At 47.5% G+C, this 16860-nt stretch overlaps 5 non-coding genes across 5 annotated transcripts; 2 read left to right on the top strand and 3 right to left on the bottom strand.

Annotated features, from left to right (window-relative positions):
- Window positions 1-3258: 3258 nt before the first annotated feature.
- Window positions 3259-3330, bottom strand: trnae-cuc (transfer RNA glutamic acid (anticodon CUC)). Its single transcript has one exon. It is a non-coding gene; the product is annotated as a tRNA-Glu (tRNA).
- Window positions 3331-6395: 3065 nt separating this feature from the next.
- trnae-cuc (transfer RNA glutamic acid (anticodon CUC)) lies at window positions 6396-6467 on the bottom strand. The gene has a single exon. It is a non-coding gene; the product is annotated as a tRNA-Glu (tRNA).
- A 6922-nt stretch (window positions 6468-13389) lies between these two features.
- Window positions 13390-13461, bottom strand: trnae-cuc (transfer RNA glutamic acid (anticodon CUC)). Its single transcript has one exon. It is a non-coding gene; the product is annotated as a tRNA-Glu (tRNA).
- A 651-nt stretch (window positions 13462-14112) lies between these two features.
- On the top strand, window positions 14113-14185 carry trnar-acg (transfer RNA arginine (anticodon ACG)). Its single transcript has one exon. It is a non-coding gene; the product is annotated as a tRNA-Arg (tRNA).
- A 1707-nt stretch (window positions 14186-15892) lies between these two features.
- Window positions 15893-15965, top strand: trnar-acg (transfer RNA arginine (anticodon ACG)). The gene has a single exon. It is a non-coding gene; the product is annotated as a tRNA-Arg (tRNA).
- Window positions 15966-16860: the final 895 nt, after the last annotated feature.

The raw sequence follows: 16860 nt of genomic DNA, 5'->3' as shown, positions 1-16860 counted from the left end.
GGTTAATTCAGCAGTTAGGATTAGACGGCCTACTAGGCTCAGGAAGCATCTAGAGCCACGATACTCTGGGGCCCGATTCGGGGGCACGTGGCGGTCGTCCGTGACCAATCTCGAGGTCCTGCGGCTTTTGACCCCTTAGGGCGACTGTTTATTTGACGTCCCACGTGCAACTTATTCCATGGGGCTGTTGGTGGCCAATTAGCGCGAAAAAAGGTCAGAGGGACGCGGAACTCTAGAACCCGTCCCCGGGGCCCGTGACGAGACCCGCGTGTCGGTTTCGGGCCGATCGGGCGTTTCCTTCAAAGAGTTTGGCTGATAAACATACTTAGAACCGATCTAGAACCACCAAACCCGTGATCTAGAACCGGGGGCCCCCGGACCACCGCCGTGCCGAATTTGGGGCCGCTGCCACCTTTCGACCCCTTTTGGCCCCTGTTTTTTTGACGTCCCACGTGCAACTTATTCCATGGGGCTGTTGGTGGCCAATTAGCGTGAAAAAAGGTCAGAGGGACGCGGAACTCTAGAACCCGTCCCAGGGGCCCGTGACGAGACGCATACGTCAGTGTCGGGCCGATCTGACCTTTCTGTCCACCCTTCACCGAGCACATGGTCCAATAAATGGCAGCCCTCTTGCACACACAGAAAGACATATGCTCATTAGGACCAAAAGTGAGGAGATTTTTGCACAAAAAAATGATACACTTGGAACCGATCTAGAATCCTGCGATCCGGGATCTAGAACCGGGGGCCCCTCGACTACCAGGGCGGTGAATTTGGAGGCGGTGCGACCTTTCGACCCCTGTATTTCCTCCCTCCCACGTACAACTTATTCAGTTTAAACTTCACAGGCGCTTCCAGGTCAAGGGGGGCTTTTTTCGGCCAAATGAGCAGTTTTGGGCACGGAACTCTAGAACCCGTCCCCGGGGCCCGTGAAGGGACGCATATGTCAGTTTCGGGCCGATCGGGCGTTTCCTTCGAACCGTTTTGCTGAAACACATACTTAGAACCGATCTAGAACCACCAAACCCGTGATCTAGAACCGGGGCCCCCCGGACTACCGCCGTGCCGAATTTGGGGCCGCTGCGACCTTTCGGCCCCTTTTGGCCCCTTTTGGCCCCTGTTTATTTGACGTCCCACGTGCAACTTATTCCATGGGGCTGTTGGTGGCCAATTAGCGCAAAAAAAGGTCAGAGGGACGCGGAACTCTAGAACCCGTCCCAGGGGCCCGTGACGGGACGCATACGTCAGTTTCGGGCCGATCGGACCTTTCTGTCACACGTCCACCAAACACCTGTGAAAACGAATGGGATAAGTCACACGTGTCAGTGGCCCCTGTTCGGCCCCCGGAGGTCCCACGGGCCCCAAACACTGCGTGCCGGCCCCCCTCAGGCCCCCGAATGACATATCAGGAGGACGAGTCTCTAAAACTCAGGGCTAATTTTTTTTCCACATTTGTTCAAGTTTCTCTTCAAAGGCCACTTGCACTCATAGTCAGCTCATAGACTGGCATTCCCTCTTGAAGGGTCAAACTGAAAACACACTCGGAACCGATCTAGAACCACCAAACCCGGGATCTAGAACCGGGGGCCCCCGAAAACCCACCGCGTCGAGTTTGGGGCCGCTGCGACCCTTCGACCCCTTTTGCCCCCTTTTTTTTTTTATGTCCCACGTGCAACTTATTCCATGGGGCTGTTGGTGGCCAAATAGCGCGAAAAAAGGTCAGAGGGACACGGAACTCTAGAACCCGTCCCAGGGGCCCGTGACGGGATGCATACGTCAGTTTCGGGCCGATCGGGCGTTTCCTTCGAACCGTTTTGCTGAAACACATATTTGGAACCGATCTAGAACCACCAAACCCGTGATCTAGAACCGGGGGCCCCCGGACCACCGCCGTGCCGAATTTGGGGCCGCTGCGACCTTTCGACCCCTTTTGGCCCCTGTTTTTTTTAAGTCCCTTGTGCAACTTATTCCATGGGGCTGTTGGTGGCCAATTAGCGCGAAAAAAGGTCAGAGGGATGCGGAACTCTAGAACCCGTCCCAGGGGCCCGTGACGGGACGTACGTGTCAATTTCGGGCCAATCGGACCACCGTCCACCAAGTACCTGTGAAATCGCATTGAATAAGTTGCACGTGTCACTGAACCTCGTTCGGCCCCTGGAGGTGCTAGGGGCCCGAAACTTCTTGGAAAGCTGCGTCACTCGGCCCCGGAAAGCACACAGAGAGGGGAACGTCTAGTCACACAAAAAAAACACTTGTTGCCCAATGTCCACAGAACACCTATGAAAATCAATGGGATAAGTTGTACGTGGGACGCTTTGCCGTTTGGCCCCCGGGGGGCCCTGGCGGCCCCAACCTTGATCTGCCTGCTGTCACTGGGGCCCAGAAAGACCCTGGGGGATGGAGAAAGCTGAACCACGTGTGGATCAGGCCGAACCGCCGAAACGCACACTTGGGAACCACGTAGAACCTTGAAACTAAGGATCTCGCCCCGGGGCCCGCTGGGCTACCCTCACGCCGAATTTCGAGGCCCTGTGACTTTTCGGCTCAGAGTTACAGACACAGTGACTTGAGACAAAAAACAGGTGGTTAGGGGTCAAAATATGCACTTCGTGGTACTGAGGAAGACTATGGTGAAGTTTAGGTGGTCGGGGGACCCCATAGGCACTTTGTGGCAATGGAGAAGAAAATAGGTGGTTAGGGGTCAAAATAGGCACTTCGTGGTACTGAGGAAGACTATGGTGAAGTTTAGGTGGTTAGGGGACCCCATAGGCACTTCGTGGCAATGAAGAAGAAAATAGGTGGTTAGGGGTCAAAATAGGCGCTTCGTGGTACTGAGGAAGACTATGGTGAAGTTTAAGTGGTTAGGGGACCCCATAGGCACTTCGTGGCAATGAAGAAGAAAATAGGTGGTTAGGGGTCAAAATAGGCACTTGGTGGACTCCCACGTAGTGCAATGGCACCCCCAGAGCAGTCCACAGAGAGCCTATAGTAATATATTTATATGCGATTTTGGAAAAGTGACATGGCACCACTGAATAAGCAGCTTGTGTCGTCCATTTCGAGCACGCGGACCTTGAAGTGTCGGTGCTGACAATGGCAACTTAAATGAATGCGGAAAATACCATGAACAGCTTGACTTACTTTACGCGTCTGACTATGAATCAGAAGATTCTAGGTTCGACTCCTTGCTGGCTCAATCTGCCTCTTTTCCTGTGCTGTCAGCCCTTAGCCGTTTTATTATTTCCTTTTATAAGCTCTTTCCCTGACCGGGAATCGAACCCGGGCCGCGGCTGTGAGAGCGCCGAATCCTAACCACTAGACCACCAGGGACGAGGAGAGGAGACGTCACTGACCCCTGACCGTCGATCCCAGATCTTCCGCTGACAAACTGTCACAGACTCTGTAGGAATATCCTAACAACACCACAACTTGCCATGAAAACAAAGCAACCGAGATCCCCAACATGTGAGGCCTCCATCTCGAAGGTTTTTATAGCAGTTTTTTGCAGACGTCTCTTAACCTGGATCCCAGTTCTTCCACTGAGAAACTGTCAGAGACTCTGTAGGAATATCCTAACAACACCACAACTTGCCATGAACACAAAAAATGTAAGATCCCCAACATGTGAGGCCTCCATCTTGAAGGTTTTATAGCAGTTTTTTGCAGACGTCTCTGACCCAGGATCCCATTTCTTCCGCAGAGAAACTGTCACAGGCTCAGTAGGAATATCCTAACAACACCACAACTTGGCCCCTTCCTGATGTTGGCTCCAGGTCTGTTAATAGCATGAGAAAAAGTAGATGTCATGACAGGGCTCTGCCCAGTCGAACACCAGCAGTTAGGTGGGCCAGTGGCGCAATGGATAAAGCGTCTGACTACGGATCAGGAGATTCTAGGTTTGACTCGTGGCTGACTCGTTCTGACTCTTTTACTACGCTGTCAGCCCTTAGCCTATTTATTATATCCTTTTATTATCCCATAGTTTTTGTTATTAATATTATTGGATTGGTTGAGAAATATTAAAAATTGACAGTCCAACAATAGGCTGCTTTGACAGTAGGATAACGGTTACCATACAATACTATGCGTCTTTTCAAATGCATTGCATGAGTACTGTCACAAGGACCTTGCTTTACGACCAGTTTATAGTGTCTATTATGCAATCGCAGGAATCGGAGGAAACTGAACCCCGTTGGCGAGGCAAATGAGAGCTCCCTCTGTTGAGCCTGATGAAATTGAATTCAGTAAACATTCCCTTGGGATCATTCCCATGTTCTTAAAGGGGGCGGTCACACACGAAAAGCAAAAGGGCCTGCTCCAGGTGGAAAGAAGATCCCATATGATCTAGCGGTCAGGATTCCTGGTTTTCACCCAGACGGCCTGGGTTCGAATCCCGGTATGAGAAGATTGGGTTGGCTTTGCATCACTTAATCGAAACAACCAGCACGTATGTCTGTGCCAGTAGCAGTTTTAGCCAGTGACAGAGCTTCAGCAACCTGATATGTTGAGGTTCAGTCCCCAATCAGTGTCCCTTCGATAGCTCAGCTGGTAGAGCGGAGCACTGTAGGTGGCAAGTTGGCAATCCTTAGTTCGCTGGTTCGACTCCTGCTCGAAGGAGGTATTTTTCACACATAAACATTTCTTTGGCCGTGCTTCTCGACGAAAGCTTCAGCGCTTGAGTTCGTAATTCGGCATTTTAAAATCACGTCCTCCGGTGGTGGGCAAAAGCTCATTCTCTGACCGGGAATCGAACCCGGGCCAAGGGGGTGAGAGCGCCGAATCCTAACCACTAGACCACCAGGGAAGGTCTGTTGACGCCGGCCCCTCAAGCCCGGCTGTTGGCCTCTACCAGATTTTGCAGCAAGACCACTAATACTTGTATTTTCCTCCAGGAGAGGAGACGTCACTGACCCCTGACCCTGGATCCCAGATCTTCCGCTGACAAACTGTCACAGACTCTGTAGGAATATCCTAACAACACCACAACTTGCCAAGAACACAAAAAAATTAAGATCCCCAACATGTGAGGCCTCCATCTCGAAGGTTTTATAGCAGTTTTTTGCAGACGTTTCTGACCCTGGATCCCAGTTCTTCCGCTGAGAAACTGTCACAGGCTCAGTAGGAATATCCAAACAACACCACAACTTGCCATGAAAACAAAACCAATGAGATCCCCAAAATGTGAGGCCTGCATCTCGAAGGTTTTTATAGCAGTTTTTTGCAGACGTCTCTGGCCCTGGATCCCAGTTCTTCTGCTGAGAAACTGTCAAAGGCTCTGTAGGAATATCCTAACAACGCCACAACTTAACATGAAAAAAAACGAGATCCCCAACATGTGAGGCCTCCATCTCGAAGGTTTTTGTAGCAGGCCCCCAGTTTATATTGTCTATTATGCCATCGCAGGAATCGGAGGAAACAGAACCCCCTTGGCGAGGCAAATGAGAGCTCCCTCTGTTGAGCCTGATGAAATTGAATTCAGTAAACATTGAGTTTACTGGCCCAAACCTGCAGGTGGGCCAGTGGCGCAATGGATGACGCGTCTGACTACGAATCAGAAGATTCAAGTTCGACTCCTGGCTGGCGCGTTCTGTTTCTTTTTCTACGCTGTCAGCCCTTAGCCGTTTTATTATTTCCTTTTATTATCCCATAGTTTTTGTTATTAATATTATTGGATTGGTTGAGAAATATTAAAAATTGACAGTCCAACAATAGGCTGCTTTGTCAGTAGGATAACGGTTACCATACAATACTATGCGTCTTTTCAAATGCATTGCATGAGTACTGTCACAAGGACCTTGCTTTACGACCAGTTTATAGTGTCTATTATGCCATCGCAGGAATCGGAGGAAACTGAACCCCCTTGGCGAGGCAAATGAGAGCTCCCTCTGTTGAGCCTGATGAAATTGAATTCAGTAAACATTCCCTTCGGATCATTCCCATGTTCTTAAAGGGGGGCGGTCACACACTAAAACCAAAAGGGCCTGCTCCAGGTGGAAAGAAGATCCTATATGGTCTAGCGGTCAGGATTCCTGATTTTCACCTAGGCGGCCCGGGTTCGACTCCCGGTATGAGAAGATTGGGTTGCCTTTGCATCACTTAATCGAAACAACCAGCACGTATGTCTGTGCCATTTTTAGCCAGTGGCAGAGCTTCAGCAACCTGATATGTTGAGGTTCAGTCCCCAATCAGTGTGCCTTCGATAGCTCAGCTGGTAGAGCGGAGGACTGTAGGTGGCAAGTTGGCAATCCTTAGGTCGCTGAATTGACTCCGGCTCGAAGGAGGTCATTTTCACACATAATCATTTCCTTGGCCGTGCTTCTCGACGAGGGCGTCAGCGCTTGAGTTCGTAGTTCGGCATTTTAAAATTACGTCCTCCGGTGGTGGGCAAAAGCTCATTCCCTGACAGAGAATCGAACCCGGGCCGTGGCGATGAGAGCGCCAAATCCTAACCACTAGACCACCAAGGAAGGTCTGTTGACTCCTTTCCCTCAAGCCCGGCTGTTGGCCTCTACCAGATTTTGCAGCAAGATCACTAATACTTGTATTTTCCTCCAGGAGAGGAGACGTCACTGACCCCTGACCCTGGATCCCAGATCTTCCGCTGACAAACTGTCACAGACTCTGTAGGAATATCCTAACAACACCACAACTTGCCATGAAAACAAAGCAACCGAGATCCCCAAAATGTGAGGCCTCCATCCCGAAGGTTTTTATAGCAGTTTTTTGCAGACGTCTCTTAACCTGGATCCCAGTTCTTCCACTGACAAACTGTCACAGACTCTGTAGGAATATCCTAACAACACCACAACTTGCCATGAAAACAAAAAATGTAAGATCCCCAACATGTGAGGCCTCCATCTCGAAGGTTTTTATAGCAGTTTTTTGCAGACGTCTCTGACCCTGGATCCCAGTTCTTCCGCTGAGAAACTGTCACAGGCTCAGTAGGAATATCCTAACAACACCACAACTTGCCATGAAAACAAAACCAATGAGATCCCCAACATGTAAGGCCTGCATCTCAAAGGTTTTTATATCAGTTTTTTGCAGACGTATCTGACCCTGGATCCCAGTTCTTCTGCTGAGAAACTGTCACAGGCTCTGTAGGAATATCCTAACAACACCACAACTTGCCATGAAGACAAAAAATGTAAGATCCCCAACATGTGGGGCCTCCATCTCGAAGGTTTTATAGCAGTTTTTTGCAGACGTCTCTGACCCTGGATCCCAGTTCTTCCGCTGAGAAACTGTCACAGGCTCAGTAGGAATATCCTAACAACACCACAACTTGCCATGAAAACAAAACCAATGAGATCCCCAACATGTTAGGCCTGCATCTCGAAGGTATTTATAGCAGTTTTTTGCAGACATCTCTGGCCCTGGATCCCAGTTCTACTGCTGAGAAACTGTCACAGGCTCTGTAGGAATATCCTAACAACAACGAGATCCCCAACATGTGAGGCCTCCATCTCGATGGTTTTTGTAGCAGGCCCCTCATCTGACCCCTTCCTGATGTTGGCTCCAGGTCTGTTAATTGCATGAGAAAAAGTAGATTTCATGACAGGCCTGTGCCCAGTCGAACACCAACAGTTAGGTGGGCCAGTGGCGCAATGGATAACGCGTCGACTACGAATCAGAAGATTTTAGGTTCGACTCCTGGCTGGCTCGATCTGCCTCTTTTACTACGCTGTCAGCCCTTAGCCGTTTTATTATTTCATTTTATTATCCCATAGTTTTTGTTATTAATATTATTGGATTGGTTGAGAAATATTAAAAATTGACAGTCCAACAATAGGCTGCTTTGTCAGTAGGATAACGGTTACCATACTTCATTAATGTCCCTTAAAGGGCGATTTGGTGCATGAGAATAAATAGTGCAAATGCAGAATAGCATCAATATAGTAAGTTTTATCTTTATTAGACAATTATGAATAGTTGCAAATTTAATTTAATCTAATCCAAGTTCCCTCTCTCCCTCTGTCTCCTACAGTTACACTTTCCCTCAAACCCTCTCCAGCCAGGACCAATGTACTTCTTGACCCCACGGAAATGTGGCCTATTTGGTGTTTCATGTGAAGGGCTGCAGAAACAGGTGAATTACCTGATTGATGAAGGCATGTCATCTACTAAGGGAAGCAATGAAGTCATCAGCTACATGCATCATTTCTTCGGCAACTTTGGAGTTGGAGAAACAGAGGTGGATCTTCATTGTGACAACTGCAGTGGGCAGAACAAGAACAACTTCATGTTCTGGTACCTTGCCTGGCGGGTTGGACACAAGCTTCACGATAAAATTGAAATCCACTTCCTTATTGCTGGCCACACCAAGTTTTCCCCTGACTGTGGCTTTGGACTCATCAAGCAAGCCTACATGAAGACAAGAGTCAACACTTTGGCAGACATCGCTGAGGTACTTTAACTTTAATGACTTCAGTGCTGTTTTCTGTTCTGCTTCAATGAAACATTTAACTGAAGATCTTTTTTTTTCTTCCTCTCTTCTCTTTTTTGTCATCAGGTTGTGGAAAACAGCTCTCCTGTGAGTCGCCTCTATATCCCACAGCTTGTTGGAACGGGAGAGGGCAAAGTTTTAGTCCAGACCTTCGACTGGCAGCAGCATCTGACTCGCCACTTCCGTAGACTCCCACAGATCAAGAGTTATCAGCACTTCAGGTAATTGAAACTTTCACATTGTGTACATACAATATAACATAGCAACAACATACACATGACAGTTTTTTATAGGAAAATACTTTGCCATGTTTAAAATGTCTTATGTGCTTTTTCTGTCACAGCTTTGAAGCCAAGAGACCAGGTGTGGTGCTTGCAAAAAGTCACCGTGATGCACAACCTGTCGAATATCAGCTACTGCGCGACGGAGCAGATCTGCCCCCTGTCAACGGTCTTCCTGTCCTGGCCCCACCTGGACTGAAAATTGACAGGCAGACCTATCTATATGAAAAAATCAGGCCATTCTGTGCTGACGAGGCAAGAGACATCACATGCCCAGCGCCAAGGGTCACAACACAGAAGAGTCCACAGAAGAGGATGCGAATGTAATTTCATTGGACTGTGTCACAAAGACCTTTTTTCTTGTTTACAACACATGCAATGTCACTTTATCAACCAACCACCTGAATTTAGTTTTACATTCTTGTATGAAAAGCACCAGGGTCGGCGCCACGAGGGGGCCCCAGGGGGCCTGGCCCGGCCACCTAGGTCACTGTGCCCCCTCACCTCTAGTCAGCGCACCACCCTGCCTCGGAACGCGATTTCAGCCGTTGAGACTCAGCAACAGGGACGCTTCCACTGTGCCCTGTTATTCCTGACATATTATAATTAACTTAACTATATAAATATTTTTTTTAACTATTTTGTAAATTAATTTAGTTTTACCATGATTAAATCTGATTTGCAACTTTGCATTTGCACTCGCGACAGGCGCTTTAATAAATTACGTCACTAGCAGATTGTATGTAATTGGTTGATTACGTCCTACGTCATGTTAAGTATTTTTTTCAGTCAACAAACTTCCTGTTTTCATAATCTGTTAGTTAAAAATTTGCCGCAGCACTTGCCGCTCTTGACCCAGAAAATGAGACCTTTTTGGATGTAAAGTCCATAAAGCCCATCATGGATTTAACTAATTCTACCATTGTGGAAACGGAGTGCATTGTTGCAAAGCAATATATCTCCAGAATCAAAACGGAGGAAAGCCAGCAGATGATGACTACTAGGAGACTTCTCTCTGAACACCACAAAGTACTTGAAGCTATGCCTAGTGTGTTGTCCGCACTTAAACTCGCTGTCACATTCGGGGCCTATACCGCTATGTGTGAGAACTCATTTTCTGTGCTCAAGAACGTTTTCACGGACAACAGACGAGCAATGAACCACACCCGTAAGGGTCAGCTCGTGCAACTTGCATTTGAGCGGGACCTTACAAAGAAAATACGCAACGAATGGAAAGACCTCGTTCTGAGAAAGTTTCACACTTCCACTCGTCGACTGCAGCTTTTCTAAAGGTAGTTTGTGTTTTTGCTTTTTTGTCTTTGTTACTAGTATGATTGATTATATAGCCAGTGCTGGTCCTTATTATTTATGAGAATGCTGTAGGCAGCGTTGCTCTGTATATCGTCCCGTCAGTTTAAAAAAAAATAATTAAAAGTGGGTGTATGGTAGGCCCCCCCCAGTGACACATCGAGGCCCCCTCGTTCCGTACGTCCTGGCGCCGACCCTGAAAAGCACTCTAAACAATGTTTGATTGATTTGATTATGGAAAATAAAAAAAGAATATATCAATCAACCAGTTTATTGCTTATTTTTTATCATTAGCAAAAGTTTGTGTTTCATGTTGCATGAGTACACCGAAGAAAATTCCTAGTCTGTAAAACCTTTCATTGACAATGGCAATAAAATCTATTCTGATGCATACTCCTATACTGTATGTAGGGACGGACGGGGACTAAAAAACGGCCCTTGACTTTGACTAGGCCCGGCCCAAAGCAATCGGCGCGCAGAAACTCGACAACAACAACAATAACGCCTGCCATGAGTGTCACAAGACTTTAATTGTGGCTCATGGTACTATACCATCCAAATTATAGCTAACAGCATATTCTACAATCTATTCCATGCTGTCTTAAAATGAATTTATTACTTAATAATCTTAATTAATTTATGCAGTAATTAATCTTAGCTACTAAACAAATAATAATACCACATCTAAATGAAAATACACCATTACAAATGTAACTTCTAAATGTCTTATGTGCTTTTTCTGTCACAGCTTTGAAGCCAAGAGACCAGGTGTGGTGCTTGCAAAAAGTCACCGTGATGCACAACCTGTCGAATATCAGCTACTGCGCGACGGAGCAGATCTGCCCCCTGTCAACGGGGACAATCCAACAATAGGCTGCTTTGTCAGTAGGATAACGGTTACCATACAATACTATGCGTCTTTTCAAATGCATTGCATGAGTACTGTCACAAGCACCTTGCTTTACGACCAGTTTATAGTGTCTATTATGCCATCGCAGGAATCGGAGGAAACTGAATCCCCTTGGCGAGGCAAATGAGAGCTCCCTCTGTTGAGCCTGATGAAATTGAATTCAGTAAACATTCCCTTCGGATCATTCCCATTTTCTTAAAGGGGGCGGTCACACACTAAAAGCAAAAGGGCCTGCTCCAGGTGGAAAGAAGATCCCATATGGTCTAGAGGTCAGGATTCCTGGTTTTCACCCAGGCGGCTGGGGGTCGACTCCCGGTATGAGAAGATTGGGTTGCCTTTGTATCACTTAATCGAAACAACCAGCATGTATGTCTGTGTAACCAGTGGCAGAGCTTCAGCAACCTGATATGTTGAGGTTCAGTCACCAATCAGTGTCCCTTCGATAGCTCAGCTGGTAGAGCAGAGGACTGTAGGTAGCACGTTGGCAATCCTTAGCTCGCTGGTTCGACTGCGGCTCGAAGGAGGTCTTCTTCACACATAAACATTTCCTTGGCCGTGCTTCTCGACGAGGGCGTCAGCGCTTGAGTTCGTAGTTTGGCATTTTAAAATCAAGTCCTCCGGTGGTGGGCAAAAGCTCATTCCCTGACCGGGAATATCGAACCCAGGCCGTGGTGGTGAGAGCGCCAAATACTAACCACTAGACCACCAGGGAAGGTCTGTTGATGCCTGTCCCTCAAGACCGCCTGTTGGCCTCTACCAGATTTTGCAGCAAGACCACTAATACTTGTATTTTCCTCCAGGAGAGGAGACGTCACTGACCCCTGACCCTGGATCCCAGATCTTCCGCAGACAAACTGTCACATACTCTGTAGGAATATCCTAACAATACCACAAACTGCCATGAAAACAAAGCAACCGAGATCCCCAACATGTGAGGCCTCCATCTCGAAGGTTTTTATAGCAGTTTTTTGCAGACGTCTCTGACCCTGGATCCCAGTTCTTCTGCTGAGAAACTGTCACAGGCTCTGTAAGAATATCCTAACAACACCACAACTTGCCATGAACACAAAAAATTTAAGATCCCCAACATGTGAGGCCTCCCAAAGGTTTTTATAGCAGTTTTTTGCAGACGTCTCTGACCCTGGATCCCAGTTCTTCCGCTGAGAAACTGTCACAGGCTCAGTAGGAATATCCTAACAACACCACAACTTGCCATGAAAACTAAACCAATGAGATCCCCAACATGTGAGGCCTGCATCGCGAAGTTTTTTATAGCAGTTTTTTGCAGATGTCTCTGGCCCTGGATCCCAGTCCTTCTGCTGAGAAACTGTCACAGGCTCTGTAGGAATATCCTAACAACAAAGAGATCCCCAACATGTGAGGCCTCCATCTCGAAGGTTTTTGTAGCAGGCCCCTCATCTGACCCCTTCCTGATGTTGGCTCCAGGTCTGTTAATAGCATGAGAAAAAGTAGATTTCATGACAGGGCTCTTCCCAGTCAAACACCAACAGTTAGGTGGGCCAGTGGCGCAATGGATAACGCGTCGACTACGAATCAGAAGATTCCAGGTTTGACTCCTGGCGGGCTCGATCTGCCTCTTTTACTACGCTGTCAGCCCTTAGCCGTTTTATTATTTCCTTTTATTATCCCATAGTTTTTGTTATTAATATTATTGGATTGGTTGAGAAATATTAAAAATTGACAGTCCAACAATAGGCTGCTTTGTCAGTAGGATAACGGTTACCATACAATACTATGCGTCTTTTCAAATGCATTGCATGAGTACTGTCACAAGCACCTTGCTTTACGACCAGTTTATAGTGTCTATTATGCCATCGCAGGAATCGGAGGAAACTGAATCCCCTTGGCGAGGCAAATGAGAGCTCCCTCTGTTGAGCCTGATGAAATTGAATTCAGTAAACATTCCCTTCGGATCATTCCCATGTTCTTAAAGGGGGCGGTCACACACTAAAAGCAAAAGGGCCTGCTCCAGGTGGAAAGAAGATCCCATATGGTCTAGCGGTCAGGATTCCTGGTTTTCACCCAGGCGGCTGGGGGTCGACTCCCGGTATGAGAAGATTGGGTTGCCTTTGCATCACTTAAACGAAACAACCAGCACATATGTCTGTGCTAGTAGCAGATTTAGCCAGTGGCGGAGCTTCAGCAACCTGATATGTTGAAGTTCTGTCACCAGTCAGTGTGCCTTCGATAGCTCAGCTGGTAGAGCGGAGGAATGTAGGTGGCAAGTTGGCAATCCTTAGGTCGCTTGTTCGACTCCGGCTCGAAGGAGGTCTTTTTCACACATAAACATTTCCGTGGCCGTGCTTCTCGATTAGTTCATAGTTCGGCTTTTTAAATTCACGTCTTCCGGTGGTGGGCAAAAGCGCTTGAGTTCATAGTTCGGCATTTTAAATTCACGTCCTCCGGTGGTGGGCAAAAGCTCATTCCCTGACCGGGAATCGAACCCGGGGCACGGCGGTGAGAGCGCCAAATACTAACCACTAGACCACCAGGGAGGGTCTGTTGACCCCTGCCCCTCAAGCCCAACTGTTGGCCTCTACCAGATTTTGCAGCAAGACCACTAATACTTGTATTTTCCTCCAGGAGAGGAGACGTCACTGACCCCTGACCCTGGATCCCAGATCTTCCGCAGACAAACTGTCACAGACTCTGTAGGAATATCCTAACAATACCACAACTTGCCATGAAAACAAAAAATGTAAGATCCCCAACATGTGAGGCCTCCATCTCAAAGGTTTTTATAGCAGTTTTTTGCAGACGTCTCTGACCCTGGATCCCAGTTCTTCCGCTGAGAAACTGTCACAGGCTCAGTAGGAATATCCTAACAACACCACAACTTGCCATGAAAACAAAACCAATGAGATCCCCAACATGTGAGGCCTGCATCTCGAAGGTTTTTATAGCAGTTTTTTTGCAGATTTCTCTGGCCCTGGATCCCAGTTCTTCTGCTGAGAAACTGTCACAGGCTCTGTAGGAATATCCTAACAACAACGAGATCCCCAACATGTGAGGCCTCCATCTCGAAGGTTTTTGTAGCAGGCCCCTCATCTGACCCCTTCCTGATGTTGGCTCCAGGTTTGTTAATAGCATGAGAAAAAGTAGATTTCATGACAGGCCTCTTCGCAGTCAAACACCAACAGGTAGCTGGGCCAGTGGCGCAATGGATAACGCGTCTGACTACGAATCAGAAGATTCCAGGTTCGACTCCTGGCTGGCTCGATCTGCCTCTTTTACTACGCTGTCAGCCTTTAGCCATTTTATTATTTCCTTTTATTATCCCATAGTTTTTGTTATTAATATTATTGGATTGGTTGAGAAATATTAAAAACTGACAGTCCAACAATAGGCTGCTTTGTCAGTAGGATAACGGTTACCATACAATACTATGCGTCTTTTCAAATGCATTGCATGAGTACTGTCACAAGCACCTTGCTTTACGACCAGTTTATAGTGTCTATTATGCCATCGCAGGAATCGGAGGAAACTGAATCCCCTTGGCGAGGCAAATGAGAGCTCCCTCTGTTGAGCCTGATGAAATTGAATTCAGTAAACATTCCCTTCGGATCATTCCCATGTTCTTAAAGGGGGCGGTCACACACTAAAAGCAAAAGGGCCTGCTCCAGGTGGAAAGAAGATCCCATATGGTCTAGCGGTCAGGATTCCTGGTTTTCACCCAGGCGGCTGGGGGTCGACTCCCGGTATGAGAAGATTGGGTTGCCTTTGCATCACTTAATCGAAACAACCAGCATGTATGTCTGTGTAACCAGTGGCAGAGCTTCAGCAACCTGATATGTTGAGGTTCAGTCACCAATCAGTGTCCCTTCGATAGCTCAGCTTGTAGAGCAGAGGACTGTAGGTAGCACGTTGGCAATCCTTAGCTCGCTGGTTCGACTGCGGCTCGAAGGAGGTCTTCTTCACACATAAACATTTCCTTGGCCGTGCTTCTCGACGAGGGCGTCAGCGCTTGAGTTCGTAGATTCCAGGTTCGACTCCTGGCTGGCTCGATCTGCCTCTTTTACTACGCTGTCAGCCCTTAGCCGTTTTATTATTTCCTTTTATTATCCCATAGTTTTTGTTATTAATATTATTGGATTGGTTGAGAAATATTAAAAATTGACAGTCCGACAATAGGCTGCTTTGTTTCGCTTGAGTTCGTAGTTCGGCATTTTAAAATCAAGGCCTCCGGTGGTGGGCAAAAGCTCATTCCCTGACCGTGAATCGAACCCAGGCCGCGGCGGTGAGAGCGCCGAATCCTAACCACTAGACCACCAGGTAAGGTCTGTTGACGCCTGCCCCTCAAGCCCGTCTGTTGACCTCTACCAGATTTTGCAGCAAGACCACTAATACTTGTATTTTCCTCCAGGAGAGGAGACGTCACTGACCCCTGACCCTGGATCCCAGATCTTCCGCAGACAAACTGTCACAGACTCTGTAGGAATATCCTAACAATACCACAACTTGCCATGAAAACAAAAAATGTAAGATCCCCAACATGTGAGGCCTCCATCTCAAAGGTTTTTATAGCAGTTTTTTGCAGACGTCTCTGACCCTGGATCCCAGTTCTTCCGCTGAGAAACTGTCACAGGCTCAGTAGGAATATCCTAACAACACCACAACTTGCCATGAAAACAAAACCAATGAGATCCCCAACATGTGAGGCCTGCATCTCGAAGGTTTTTATAGCAGTTTTTTTGCAGATTTCTCTGGCCCTGGATCCCAGTTCTTCTGCTGAGAAACTGTCACAGGCTCTGTAGGAATATCCTAACAACAACGAGATCCCCAACATGTGAGGCCTCCATCTCGAAGGTTTTTGTAGCAGGCCCCTCATCTGACCCCTTCCTGATGTTGGCTCCAGGTTTGTTAATAGCATGAGAAAAAGTAGATTTCATGACAGGCCTCTTCGCAGTCAAACACCAACAGGTAGCTGGGCCAGTGGCGCAATGGATAACGCGTCTGACTACGAATCAGAAGATTCCAGGTTCGACTCCTGGCTGGCTCGATCTGCCTCTTTTACTACGCTGTCAGCCTTTAGCCATTTTATTATTTCCTTTTATTATCCCATAGTTTTTGTTATTAATATTATTGGATTGGTTGAGAAATATTAAAAACTGACAGTCCAACAATAGGCTGCTTTGTCAGTAGGATAACGGTTACCATACAATACTATGCGTCTTTTCAAATGCATTGCATGAGTACTGTCACAAGCACCTTGCTTTACGACCAGTTTATAGTGTCTATTATGCCATCGCAGGAATCGGAGGAAACTGAATCCCCTTGGCGAGGCAAATGAGAGCTCCCTCTGTTGAGCCTGATGAAATTGAATTCAGTAAACATTCCCTTCGGATCATTCCCATGTTCTTAAAGGGGGCGGTCACACACTAAAAGCAAAAGGGCCTGCTCCAGGTGGAAAGAAGATCCCATATGGTCTAGCGGTCAGGATTCCTGGTTTTCACCCAGGCGGCTGGGGGTCGACTCCCGGTATGAGAAGATTGGGTTGCCTTTGCATCACTTAATCGAAACAACCAGCATGTATGTCTGTGTAACCAGTGGCAGAGCTTCAGCAACCTGATATGTTGAGGTTCAGTCACCAATCAGTGTCCCTTCGATAGCTCAGCTTGTAGAGCAGAGGACTGTAGGTAGCACGTTGGCAATCCTTAGCTCGCTGGTTCGACTGCGGCTCGAAGGAGGTCTTCTTCACACATAAACATTTCCTTGGCCGTGCTTCTCGACGAGGGCGTCAGCGCTTGAGTTCGTAGTTCGGCATTTTAAAATCACGTCCTCCGGTGGTGGGCAAAAGCTCATTCCCTGACCGGGAATATCGAACCCAGGCCGCGGTGGTGAGAGCGCCAAATACTAACCACTAGACCACCAGGGAAGGTCTGTTGATGCCTGTC

Source organism: Siphateles boraxobius, unplaced genomic scaffold, assembly GCF_051911475.1.
Source record: "Siphateles boraxobius isolate OS27281-9 unplaced genomic scaffold, OSU_SipBor_1 5, whole genome shotgun sequence".
Classification (NCBI taxonomy): Eukaryota; Metazoa; Chordata; class Actinopteri; order Cypriniformes; family Leuciscidae; genus Siphateles; species Siphateles boraxobius.
This window is presented reverse-complemented; position numbering and strand designations above follow the sequence as displayed.